This window comes from Neofelis nebulosa, chromosome 6 (genome assembly GCF_028018385.1).
Source record: "Neofelis nebulosa isolate mNeoNeb1 chromosome 6, mNeoNeb1.pri, whole genome shotgun sequence".
NCBI classification, from domain to species: Eukaryota; Metazoa; Chordata; class Mammalia; order Carnivora; family Felidae; genus Neofelis; species Neofelis nebulosa.
The window spans coordinates 92,434,274-92,448,043 of NC_080787.1; the positions used below are offsets into that span (position 1 = coordinate 92,434,274).

Consider the following 13,770-nt stretch of genomic DNA (forward strand, 5'->3'; position numbering starts at 1 on the left):
AGGTATGAAATTTAGTCCTGATTATAAGAAGGACTGAGAAAGACTGAATATCTACCTGGCACCGCCACTAAAAATTAAATTCTAAACCAAAAACCAGAGTGAAAAAAATTAAGTTTTTAAATATTTGCTTTTTTCCTCTTAAATTGTCCAGATTCTTAAATATATTTTGCAGTATAAAAATATTTTAAGAACAGTCTTAAAAAATATTTTAAGAACAGTCGATAGTATGTTTACCTTTTGCTACAAAGCCTTGATTTCTCCAGAATAATTTCTCAAGAGTTTTCAGTATAAGAATTTTTCTATGTACTCTTTCCTAATCTCCAACACTGGACTCAGAGGATGCACTTTGGTCAGATATCTCTTACTGAATCATCTTGATAAAAAACCAACAGCTTTAAAACAAACAGAAAGAAAGAAAGAAAGAAAGAAAGAAAGAAAGAAAGAAAGAAAGAAAAACCTTGATGTGTTTCCCACTTATTATGCAACATGAAGTGATTTCTTTACAGGTTATGTTTTATTTGAAGATCAAATGAGATCAGGTATGTAAAACACTACTTTAAATTACAAAATTGTCTATGTACATAATTTTTTATCATTGATATCATCAGCGAATTCATATCACTGCAAATCTCAGGGTATAAGATGGGAGAAAGAAAAAAGGGGGGGGTAAAAGATTTTCTCCATGACGGTAGGTATCAGAGCAGAAACCCCTTGGACCTCACGATGGGCAGAAAGAGCTTCTTCAGACGTTTGGGCTGGCGCGGTCTACACATCTGCCCGGTAGCCCCACCTACAACAGGGGGGCACAGCCTTGACGGCACATGGCCACGCACCCCACCTGCCTCTCACCAGTCTGGGTCGCTGCCATCTGCTGCTTCAAGGCAGGAAATAAACTAAAGTGATAAAGAGCACAGAAGGGTTTGTTGGGTTTTGGGGGGGGTTTTTTCACTTTAGGAAAGTCTCTGTTAGAAAGATGAGAAGACAAAATGTAGTATGAAAAGAAACTAGCAACAGTGGGCCATCAATAGTTCAGAAAAGAAGGCAGCTGATGCAAAGTCTGAGTTAAACTATATTCAATCCCTCAAGGAAGTTTATTCTTATTCTTTGTGATTATTTTCCATGAATATGTTTTGGCATATATGCTTAATACTGCGGAAGGCACCTGCTCTGGGAACCACCATTCTGCTCATATTCTACTGTAGTGTTTTTAATTGGTTCTATTTCGGATTTTGCCTATTTCTCACAGACTATCGGCACTATCAGAACTCAATTTAAAATGTGAGATTCTGTTATAATTCAGATGACTGGGGAGGCTGGAGGTCCAGCAGGCTGGAACCGGTACCTACACTTACCAAATCCACTTCCTCAAAATCTCTTCAGTTCCACTTGGGGTTATTTGGCCTATTCCATCACCATTCTACTGAAACAGCTTTGTTTGGGGTCACTGAGACCTCCTAATGTTTCATGTTTATTATTTATTTTTGAGAGAGTGAGACAGAGCATGAGCAGTGGAGGGGCAGAGAGAGGGAGACACCGAATCCGAAGCAGGTTCCAAGCTCTCAGCTGTCAGCACAGAGCCTGACGTGGGGCTCGAACTCACAAACCATGAGATCATGACCGAAGCCGAAGTAGGACGTTCAACCAACTGAGCCACCCTGGCGCCCTGAGACCTCCTAATGTCTTAAAGGTGCTAACTTTTCCGCTCCCGTTTTCCTTGACGGCACCGCTGACCACACTTTCTCTCCTGAGACTCTCACTGAGCGTTTGACATCACAGTCTTTACTCCCTCTCTATTCTTTCCTCTGCTAACTCCTGCCCTCTTTTTGTTCCCATAAATGGTAATAGTCATGTAGTTTCATTCCTCTATTGTCAGATCTTTCTTCATTCCTTCCTCCTCAGAAAACCCATCAAGTCACAGGAATCCCAGGATCAGGGGTATCTGAGGTTTCAACCCAGACTCCATTTTTCCCCCACTACACTCCTTGGTACAGTGCTTCCTTCCAAATGCCTCAAACATCTCTTGTACGCTGATAAACCCCATATTCAAATCTCTGTTCTCTAATGTGTCATGAAATCCTGCCTATTAGAACTTTTCCATCTTTTTGTCTATCCCTTTGTCCCCATTCCCACTGACACTGTCTCAAAACGGGCCCTCTTCATTTCTCCTTCGTAACTAAAGAAGTCGTGTAACTAGTGCTCCTGACTTCAGCTTTTCATTCTTCCAATCAATTCATCACACTGTTGCTGGAGCAGTCTTTCTATTTCTTTGATTTTTAAAATAAGAATCGTATATATTTAAAGCATTCAATATGATCATTTGATATACAGATTTAGTGAAATAGTTATTTCAGTTAAACTAATGAACAGCTCTTCTCACATGAGAGCACCTGAAATCTATTGTCCTAGTCTATTTCCAGTATTCAATACACTATTATTAACTATGGTCATCATTCTGTACATTAAAACTCTACACTTATTTATCCTACATAACTGCAACTTTGTGCCCAATATCTCCCCATTTTCTCTCCACCCCTGGTAGCCATTGGCCTACTCTGCCTCTATGTATTTGACTTTCTTCTAGATTCCACACATAGGTAAAATTATGTAGTTTCTTTCTTTCTGTATCTGGCTTATTTCACTTAACATAAAGTCTTCCGGTTCACAAACTGCTACTCTTACCAAATTGCTTCCAAGCTTAAGAGAAACCCACAACCCACAATATGGAGTCCAGTGCTTTTGGTCATCCCATTTGTATGTTCTACAAAGCAGCTTGAAGTCACCAAGAGCCCTACTAGGCGCTCCACAGCTTAACTTCTGCCCTCTTCTCTTTTTCCTCTCCCTCACATGGATCCATTTCTCTAGCCAGATCCCAAATAGTCCATGCTCCCTTTTGCCTCTGTACCTTTTCACATGCTGTTTGGTCTATTAAATACCCTTCACCTCCTTCTTTCCCTGATGAACCTCTACTTGTTATAGGACACAGCTCAGGGGACAGCAGCTCCAGGAGGCCCTCCCAGCACCCCTACTCTGAGTTGAGTGTCATTCCACTGTGCTGCCATTCTACCACAAACATGAGTCTCTTAGCCTATAGCAAATGGTATTACAACATCCCGCTCCCTGCTCTTCAAAGACAGAGGCCACACTTCTGTGTCTTTGCATCCCAATTTCAAGCTCAGCATCTGGCAAACTGCTGATTCCAATCACTTGGTCAATGAACAACTAAGCGAATGAATTGAACTATAATTTCATCAGGAGAACGCCCTAAATCTATATCCTGCACCCTGAACTCCCCCGACAGTCCTATATTTTCAACCCAAAGCTGTATATATCTACTTTGGTATGCCACTGTCACCTCAAAATTCAAACACCTAAAAATAAATTTGTCATTTTCACTCTGAAACAAGTTCCTCTTCTGTCATCCCTACTTCTATTCCTGGTACCAGCCTTCTATCAATCAAGCCTCCTCCAAGCCTTCAAGTCACCCTGGGCTGCCTCCTGCCCCTACCTCGCTTAGCAAGTCGATTTGAGAATGACGGCAACTCTTCTTTTTCCGTATTTGCCCCTTCCTTGCCCAGCCCCACTGCTTCCATCCCAGCTTTTCGCATCCAATTGTGAAATCTTCTTCCTGATTTTCCCAGGCTCTTCCCTGTCCTGTACCTATAGCACACAACCGCCAGATTCTCTCTAAAGCATGGCTTTCATTTCATCAGGCCCTTTGCAAAGCCAGTCATTAGATCCCTAGGTTCTGAGGAATAGAGTAAAATCTCCTGAATCTGGGTCTTGCTCCACCTATAGCACCCACACCCCTTGAGACAGATGAGCTCCTTGGGACGGAACCGCAAGTTTCAATGTCTACCTACCATCTGCCACTCTTTAGCATAGTTAGACCCTTGAGATATATTAGTTAAAGGTAGAAATCTGGCCCCAGTCTTCATTGCTTTAGACCAAATGTCCTTCGAAGAGGAATTAGCCCACTTTTCCACAAGGACTGCATTCTTTCATGCAGGAAACTTCAGTTTAAACCGAATGACTCTTCTCACTCTCTCCTCAAGAGTGTCATTTGGATGGTGCTTTTAGTCCTCCACAGTCCCATTTTCTAGGAATTCTCATACCTAGATGCCTTGCAGTATCCTCTCCACCCACAGAAAGCAAACCCATCTTTCATACCCCACTTTCCTGCATAATTACAGCCCCTGAAGCAAAGCAGAGTGAGAGCTTCCAAGATTGGCAGGGGCTCTCCTTGAGGACTCAGCTGAGTTCCGACCCATGAATGTGTATGAGCAAACTTCGTGCTGTCCAGGAAAGAATGATGTGAACGAATTAGAGTTAATAGTGCCCAGAGCTCATACAGGGCTAGGAGTAATAATGCCTGTTTCCACAGCCAGCCTGGAAAACCTTACATCCCACGTTATATTTGGTGGAGGTCTTGCCTCAGTCGTGGGGAACGATTAGCCCCGGAGTGAACACTGCTGCAGACCCATTTAACAAATGACGAGAAAAAAAAGCAAGATTCAAAAGCCTCAAACTGTTTGTACATAATTAATATAACTGCATCCCAGAATATACATAAGACTGTTTTCAGGAATGGAAAAATATCTAGCACCAAATAAGATCACACACCCAATCAAAAATCACCAGATATGCAAAGAAGCAGAAAAATATGACCCATAAATCAATACATGGAATACAGATTTTTGACTTAATATACAAAGACATTAGAAATGAAAAGATTTAAGTTGAATTCGTAGAAAATAAAAATTAGGAGATGTCTGATAAAAAATGCACTAAGAGTAGTATTAGCTGGATTAGACGTTGTAGAAGAAAATATTGATGAACTTGAAGAAACAATAACTAAAACTATCCAAAATGAAATGCAGAGAGAAAAGAGAATCAAAGCAATGAGCATGAAATGCTATATACATGAGCAGAGCACTATATATATATGTGTGTATATATATATATATATATATATATATATATACACACATATATAGATACATACATATATATATGGCATAATTGAAAGAGAGCACACACACAAAAAAATTAAAGATAGCCAAAATTTTTCTGCAATGGATGAAAATTATAAGCCTACAGATCAGCAATTATAGAAGTCCAAGCACAAGAAACATAAAGATAGCTTCACCAAAACATATAATAATCAAATAGCTCAAAAATAGTGACAATGGCCAAGATATGGAAATAACATAGGTGTCCACCATAGATATATGGATAAAGAAGAAAGGGTATATATACAATGGAATATTATTCAGCCATGAAAAGAAAGAAATTCTTCCATTTGCTGCAACATAGATGGACCCTGCAGGCAACGGGGAAATGTATGATATCATTTGTATGTGGGATCTAAAAAAGCTTAACTCACAGAAACAGAGTAGAATTGTGGCTAGTTGTGTGTTGGGGAAATATTGGTCAAATGGCATAAACTTGCAGTTAGTCCATGAATAAGTTCCAGAGATCTAATGCATAGCATTGTGATAATAGTCAACAATACCGTATTATATACTTCAAAGTTGCTAAGAGACTAGACTATCATTAAAAAAAAAAATGGTAACCATGTGATGTGACAGACGTGTTGGTTAATGCTATCATGGGAATAAAATTATAATACATAAATGTTTCAAATCAACATGTTGTACAACTTAAACTTCTGCCATGTTGGATATCCATTACATCTCAATTTTTAAAACTAATAAGTAAATAAATAAAATTATACCAAATCTGCACAAACTCTTCCAGAATATTGAAGAGGGGCTGCAAATACTTCCCACCTCATTCTATAAAGCCAGCATCATTACCCTGACAGCAAAACCAAAGTTATTACAATACAAAAATAAAGTACAGAACAACATTCCTCATGGACATAGATTCAAAAATTCTAAACAAAATTTGATCAAGTCAAATCTAACAATGTTAACAAGAGAATATATCATGATCAAGGAGTAATTTCTCTTAAGGTTGCTTTAACAATCAAAACTCAATTAATGCAGGGGCACCTGGGGTGGCCCAGTCATTTAAGCAACTGACTCTTGATTTCAGCTCAGATCATGACCTCATGGTTCATGAGATGGAGTCTCACGTCAGCTCTGCACTAAAATGCAGAGCCTGCTTGAGATTCTCTCTCTCTTTCTGCCCCTATCCTGCTCTCTCTCTCCCTCTCAAAGTAAATAAACATTTTAAAAAAGGTTTAAAAATTCAACTAATGCAATTTAAAAACATAACATAGTATTAACATTATTAAAAACTTTTATTTTTAGTGGTTTTTATTTTAATATTACATAACAACAGAAGATTTTTTAATATTAGAAAACAACAGAAAAGGTATTTGAAAACTCTCCCTATATATTTCTTACAGAAACTTACAGCAAATTAGACATCTATTGGGAGATTTCTTTAATCTGATAAAGGGCATATATGTAAAAGACTGCAGGGACACCTGGGTGGCTCAGTTGGTTAAGTGACTAACTTCAGCTCAGGTCATGATCTCACGGTTTGTGAGCTCTAGCTCGGCATCAGGCTCTCTGCTGTCAGCGCGGAGCTGGCTTGGGATCCTCTGTCTCCCTGTCTCTGCCTCTCTTCCATTCCTTCTCTCTCTCTTCCCTCCCCCCTCCCAAAAACAAATAAACATTAAAAAATGTTTTTAAAACTTCAGCAATATCATACTTCATGGTGAAAGAACGAATGATTTTTCCCTGAGGTCAGAAACAAAGCAAGACTTTGATCTTATCACTTCTGTTCAAAATTGTAGAAGAGTCTAATCAGTGCAATAAAGTAAGAAAAAGAAATAAAGGCATCGTATTGGGAAGGAAGTCATTAACGGTTTTTATTCACATACAGCACAATTGCCCAGATAAGAGATGTCTAAATAAGGAATGGAATTTACAAAAAAACACATAAATACTAATAAGTGGGTTTAGCAAGATTGCAGACACAAGACAATATGGAAAAATCTATTGTTTCTGTACACTAGCATTGAACAATCAGAAATCAAAATTAAAAATCAATAGCATTTATAATAGCAACAAAATTTTGAGAAACTTAGAGATTAATCTCATGAAAGATGTGTCACACTTTATACACTAAAAATTAGGAAACATTGTTGAGAAAAAGTAAGGAACAGCTAAATAAATGCAGAGATAGACCATGTTCATGGGTCAAAAGACTCAATATTGTTAAGAGGTTAGTGTTTCCCAAATTGATCTAAGGATTCAACATATCCCCAATCAAAATTCCAGCATGCATTTTTATAGAAATTGATGAATTGGTTATAAAATTCATATGGAAATTCTATGGACCCAAAAACAATCAAAACAATTTTGAAAAACAAAAAGTTGGTAAATATTTGTTCTTCAATATTCTGGAATAGTTTATGTAGATTGGCATAATTTCTCATTTATTTATTTACTATTATTATTTTTAAAAATTGAGATATGACTACTTCATCTCAAAATTTGTCTTATAGCTCATATAATTAAGACAATCTGGCATACATACAAAAATAGACAGATGAGTGAAACAGGAGAGTCCAGAAATAGACCCCTACATATTTATATAACACTGATCTTTGACAAATGTATAAGGCAATTCAGTAAAGGATTTATAGACTTTTCAACAAATATTGTTGGCAAAATTGGATATCCATATGCAAAAAAAATTTGGATATCCATATGCAAAAAAATATTTCAATAAATATTGTTAGAAAAATTGTATATCCATATGCAAAAAATAAAAACATAAAACAAAAAACTTTGATCCATACCTCATATCATACACAAAAATTCACTTAAAATGGATCATGAACTAATTATAAAAATTAAAATTATAAAATTTCTAGAAGAAAACTTTTGTGCCCTTGGGTTAGGTATAGAGTTCTTAGATACAACTATAACATGATCCATAAAAGAGCAAATTGATAAATGGACTTCATCAAAGTTTCAAACTGCTGCACTACCAAAGACTCTAAGAACCACACTGTGATAAAATATTTTCAAATCCTATACCTAGTAGAGGACTTACATCCAGAATATGTAAAGATCTTTCAAAATTCAATAAACAATTCAATTCAAAACATGGGCAAAAGATTCAGGCATTTCACCAAGGATGATACACAACAGCAAGTAAGCACATAAAAATATGCTGAGCATCACTACTCACTGGGGAAATCAAACTTATATAACGACAAGAGATTTCTATTTATCAAAAAAAAATTCCAGAAAACGGAAACTAATCTATAGTGACAGAAAGTAGATTAGCGATTACCTTTGGACGAGGTGCAGGGAAGTTTGGGAAGGAGAGATTACCAAGGGGCAAGTGAAACTTTAGGGAGTAATGGATACGTCCATTATCTTGATAGCGATGATGGCTTCACAGATGGACAGGTAGGTCAAAACTCAACAAAAGGTACACTTTAAGTATAAGCAGTTTATTGTTTGTCAAATTATACCTCAAAACAGCTGTTTTTTAAATCTTTTTTTTAAAGGATTAGAATATTTTCTAGTCATAGGGCTCCTAGTGGCCTCTTTTAGAGCTGTACGATGTTTGAGGTGGTTTAGTCCCAGTGCCTCACTTTACACAGTAAGCTGTGCAGCACAGAGAATACAAAAATCACTAAGCTTGGACTCTTCAAGAGGACACATTTAAGTGCAAATCCAGGCTCTGCCCTCTTCACCTTTCCAAACCTGAGTTTTCTCAACTCTCAAGTGAGGCTAACAGAAGTGGTCTCTTATGGTCCTTGTGAGTATGAGATGCGGCAAAAGATGTAAACCACTTAGCCAGCACATAGCATGGACACCATAATTGGTAGCTATTATTAGGAAACTAAAGCCCAGAAAGATGAAGTGACTTGCCCAACGTCACACAGTTGTGTCATAGCAAGAAGGACCCTAAAGCCATCTCACCTGCTTCCTAGTCAGGTGGTTTTCTTCCATGAGCTGTGATCCTTCAACAGGTATTTACAACATCAGACCCATTGCTCAACAGCAAAAGTGAAATCAAGAGGACCTCACGTAGAATATAGCACCAAGTAAATTCAGCTGCAGCACCAAAAACTAACAGAGTTGGTACCCAAAATTCTACACAACCACTAAACTGTACAACTGATACAGACATCATGTTAGGACCCTTTATATGTGATATTAAATACAACACAGCTTCCAGCTGGGGTTCATGGTAGGTAGAGGTCAGAAAGTGGGACAGTGAAACTCAGGAACTTCTTTTTTTTTTTTTAAACATTTTTTTTTTAATGTTTATTTACTTTCGAGACAGAGAGAGACAGAGCATGAACAGGGGAGGGTCAGAGAGAGAGAGGGAGACACAGAATGTGAAGCAGGCTCCAGGCTCTGAGCTGTCAGCACAGAGCCCGACGCGGGGCTCGAACTCACGAGCCGTGAGGTCATGACCTGAGCCGAAGTCAGACGTTTAACCCACTGAACCACCCAGGCGCCCCGAAACTCAGGAACTTCTATGCTAAATCATGAATTCTCGATCTAAGGTCCAAGAACCTTAAAGTTTCATGCATAATCGTTCAGGGCCCTGGGGACCTCCTGAGATAGTATGGAGAAAGTATATGTGCACGAGTGCATACACACACACACACACACACGCACGCACGCACACATACTTCACCTTTATAGCTTTTATAAAACTCTTAGAGATAAGTGATCCTCCTAAAATATTAAGAATGGCTGGCACAGGGAGTAAGCTGATTTCAGAGACGGAAATGTTACCAAAAAATCATAACCATCAAGAAGTCACATTGAAAGATAACTTGAAATGGTAAGTTTGATCTGTTTCCTTTGATTAAATGTGAAATGAAATCAATAAGCAACAAGCAACACTCAAGCAACCTCTGGGGTTACAAGCAGAGGGAAGACCCCATCAAAGGCAGGGGCCACGGCGACAATTGGTCTGACAGTTCGTGGTGGCTTGAACAGCAGGCAGCTGGTTAACAGAGTCAAAACAAAATTGGTTAATTTTTTACTACCGTAACCCTAATTAAATCTTAGTAAAATCCTTGTGTGTAAAATAACCCAGAATCGGTCAAAAGAGCTTTCGACGACCCTGGAAGACAATGGTGATTCTCAATCTCCAGCATTTAGAGGCTGCTTCAAAAAAAAATCCGTGAGGTCCTCCTAAGTGTGTACACATCTAGCAACATATACAGTAAATTCCTCATAGAATAAGAAAAGGAAAAGACCCAGTAGTAAGGGGTCATGATTAAAGCTTATCCTCCTCAGAATGGATAGCAAAATCAAAGTTTAAAATGCTTCCACAGAAGGGGCTGGTGGGAGATTAATAATTAATGTACGGCAGCAATACGGAAATTTTGAAATGTAAATCTGATGAACAAAAAGTGGCATATGATGACAAGCAGGCGCAACAAGGGAGAAGGCGTGGAGGAGGGCCTTTTGCTGGGAGACAGGATAGAAAGTAGCCCTGATTGGGCTTGCGGGGTGGGGGGGAGGGGGTTCCCTTCCCCACCCCCCACACCCCCACCGCCAGCGCCAACTTTCATTTGGACGCGGACAGCTGCTGAAAAGTTACCAGAGAGCGAGGAGCGGGAAGACTCTTTAACCAAAACAAATCAGGTTCACTTGTAGCTTTCCCAAGAGTCTTTCTCTGAAAAAAAGAAAAAGAAGAAAGTTTAACACATCACTTTGATATGTGCTTTGCCAGCCAGTTCTCTGCACTTCCCATTTCCTTCCCATCCTCTTTGCTCCCGTTCTTACTGTTAGATTTCTTTTTAAAAATCCATTTCAATTTTCCTCTAATATTTGTGTATAATTTTTCCTCCTTTTAACTAAGCTCCTTTTGAAATGCCTCCCTTTGTGTGTCTGCAGGCAGGGGGGCAGGGTCTTTGCTCTCCTCTTTGGCCCAGTTTACGGGGGCTTGGGGCTTCACCGGGAGCTCTCAGGAGCATTGTGCAAATTGCACCAGGGCTTCCGTTGGAAGGAGCCACTCATCCCGGCGACCCCGTGCTGTGCCCGAGTGCATCAAGGCCATGTCAACCCCTTGATGCTGCCTCACGCTGTGATCTTCCTTTGCACTGTGTCATATGTCACGATGGGTTTTCCCACAATGCATTCTTTAGTTCAGTGTCAGGGAAAAAGAACAAATAATGTGCTCCTGTGGCAGCCAAACATGCTACCTGCAAGGTTGGGGAGCTGAACACATTTTCCTCCTCTGGAGTGAATTCCCTCAGCTGAAGCTGTCTCTCTTGCTTGCCATTATTCTCACTCTGCCCACCCCTCCCCTACTCTGACTTCAGCTGCTCTGCAAAGTGCTTTCTGCAGGTTAAAGCATTCCTCTGGCAGGAAAATTTGGAGTTGCAGACAGTCTTTGTGAGTTCATCAATGGGTCTGTTTATGCTAAATACATTTACACAAGAAATACTGATCTAAGGTGTTCCATATTGTCTATATAGAGTTTCGTCATGAAACCGTGTGAAAATTTGCAGAGGGCAGAAGTTCCCCTAGAACAAGGCCACTGAGAAATCATCCCTAAACTCATGAAAATGTCTATTTTTAATTGCCAGTTCATCATCACTTTACCTTTTTTAAAAAAATTATGATGGAGAATACCTCCTTTTCTGTGCAAAATAGCCAAATGCCAGACTGGCTGCCCTTAATCTGTCTTTCTGAGAAAGGAAAGAAGGCTTGCCCCTGATGATTGCATTTATTATCTGACTACATACAGTCTCTTTTATGCACAGCACATGCTGTAGCATGTATGGTGTTTGGAGGTATTCATGCAAACATTTTATACCCACTGGCCTTACACACAGAAGGAAGAGACAAACAACATGTTAAACCTTAGGGCATCTGAAAGGATCAATGAAAAAAAAAAAAAAAAAAAAAAAAAAACAGACTTCCCTCCTCTGTGGAGTGTCCACAGCTTACAATAAAGTGTAAAAAATAAATAAATAAGATCATATCATATGACTCTCCGCACCCTGCTACACAGGGGATTTGTTAGGCATGCAGGCTTTCAGACTCCTCTCCACACCTACCAATTCAGAATCTGCATTTTGACAAGATTTCCAGATGGTTCGCTTACACATCAAAGATTGAGGAGCGCTGCGCTGCACGATGGTGTGGTAGGTGTTTCCGAAAAGATGCAGCCTGAGGAGTCAATTGCATGTAGAACTTTTGCCCTGAGAGCAAACTACCTTGTCTGGTATACGTACAAAGTATCCTCATAAACTACAAATGGTATTTCTCATATCAACAGAGGAAAAGAAAGCTAAATAAAAACACGTACTCGGTGCAAACATCCCTTTTCTATTTATGGAGAAATGCATATGAAGTATACATAATTTTATATATATTAATGCACATGAAAATGGCTTAGCAACAAAATAGAGGCAGATCCTGGGTTGCTATAACACTAAATGGAGGATGGAGAACCCTGATGAAGGTTAAAACCAATTCAAATTTACAGGTTGTGCTGACTATATTATTCTGAAGGAGTTTGTGGTATGATAGTCTACATTGAATCATTTAGATACTTACAGTGTGCATAAATTGAAAACTGTTATTTTTTTCTTCTGAAATGAACTGCTGAGTATGTGTGAGCCCAGCTCTATAAAGCGCTCCCTCTCGCGCTCTCTCTCTCTCTTGCTCTCTCCCTCTCTTCCCCTTATCACTTTTTTCCCCCTTATCTTTCTTGATGTCAAACCATGATGGCTGATGCTATCATATGTCTCTTCGTTACACTGAAAGTATTCTTTAAACTCCTTGGTAGAATGCAATCCCCCTACAGCCCTGTTCCACCTCTGCCCTTATAAATACACTTACATTGCCAATCCTACTCTCATTTGTAACAAGGTAAATTCTTACTTAGGCAGTGTTTATTATCAGGTTCATGTTTGCTTATTATACTTTGGTTTTATCAAATGTTTCTCAGCGTGAAAATCTTATTCACTAATGAAAAAGCCAAGTTCAAAGAATTCTTTAGAAGTGTTATACATAAACAACCACGAAAGAGTGTCCCCAACCATAGCAAGCCAGGCCTTGTATTCCTACTCTTGAAATACCACTCATAACAAACTTTGGGGGATTTCTTCTTATTAGATTAATTTCTTATCATTTCACCTTACTCGGTCGCTTCTTTTCTTCCTCTCACTACCAAATACCCATTTTTTAAACTTTTTAAAAACACTAGACTTAATTTGGGGAGCAGTTTCAGGTTTACAGAAAAATTGAGCAGAAGTACAGACTTACATATCGCCTCAAACTCCTCCCACTTAGTTTTCCTTATTTATTAACATCTTGTGTTAGTGTGGCACTCTTGTTGCAATAGTGATATATAATTATTAACTAATTTACATAGTTGAGATCAGAGTTCGCTTTTATTTCTATGGGTCCAAATATCCATTTTTTCATCGCATCACTGCTGTGATCCTTTCTGGATTTTCTTCCCACCTAATTAAGAGAAATACATACTGGTACAAAAAAAGAAGCCCATTCCAATCGATCACCACATTACCAGAGCTAAGTAGTAGCTATTTGTTTCTTCTCTTGAACATGTATTGCATTCAAAGGACCGTGAGGCAGCAAGTGACTCAGAGATGTATCTGACATGGACTCCTTCTCTGGAACCTAGGCTCAATTAGGAGGGATAAAACATGGATAAAAGTAGTAAGACAAGGATTGAAGAGAGCTCAGGAGAAAAATCATGGCAAGTTGAGTGGGTGGAGAAGGACAGGCTCTTGTAGGGAAGGCAGCATTTGAGAGCCAGGAAAGATCAATAGAA

At 39.0% G+C, this 13,770-nt stretch overlaps 1 pseudogene; it reads left to right on the plus strand.

Annotated features, from left to right (window-relative positions):
• Positions 1 to 8,376: 8,376 nt before the first annotated feature.
• LOC131515451 (uncharacterized) overlaps positions 8,377 to 13,770 on the plus strand; it is a 103,375-nt pseudogene continuing 97,981 nt past the window's right edge.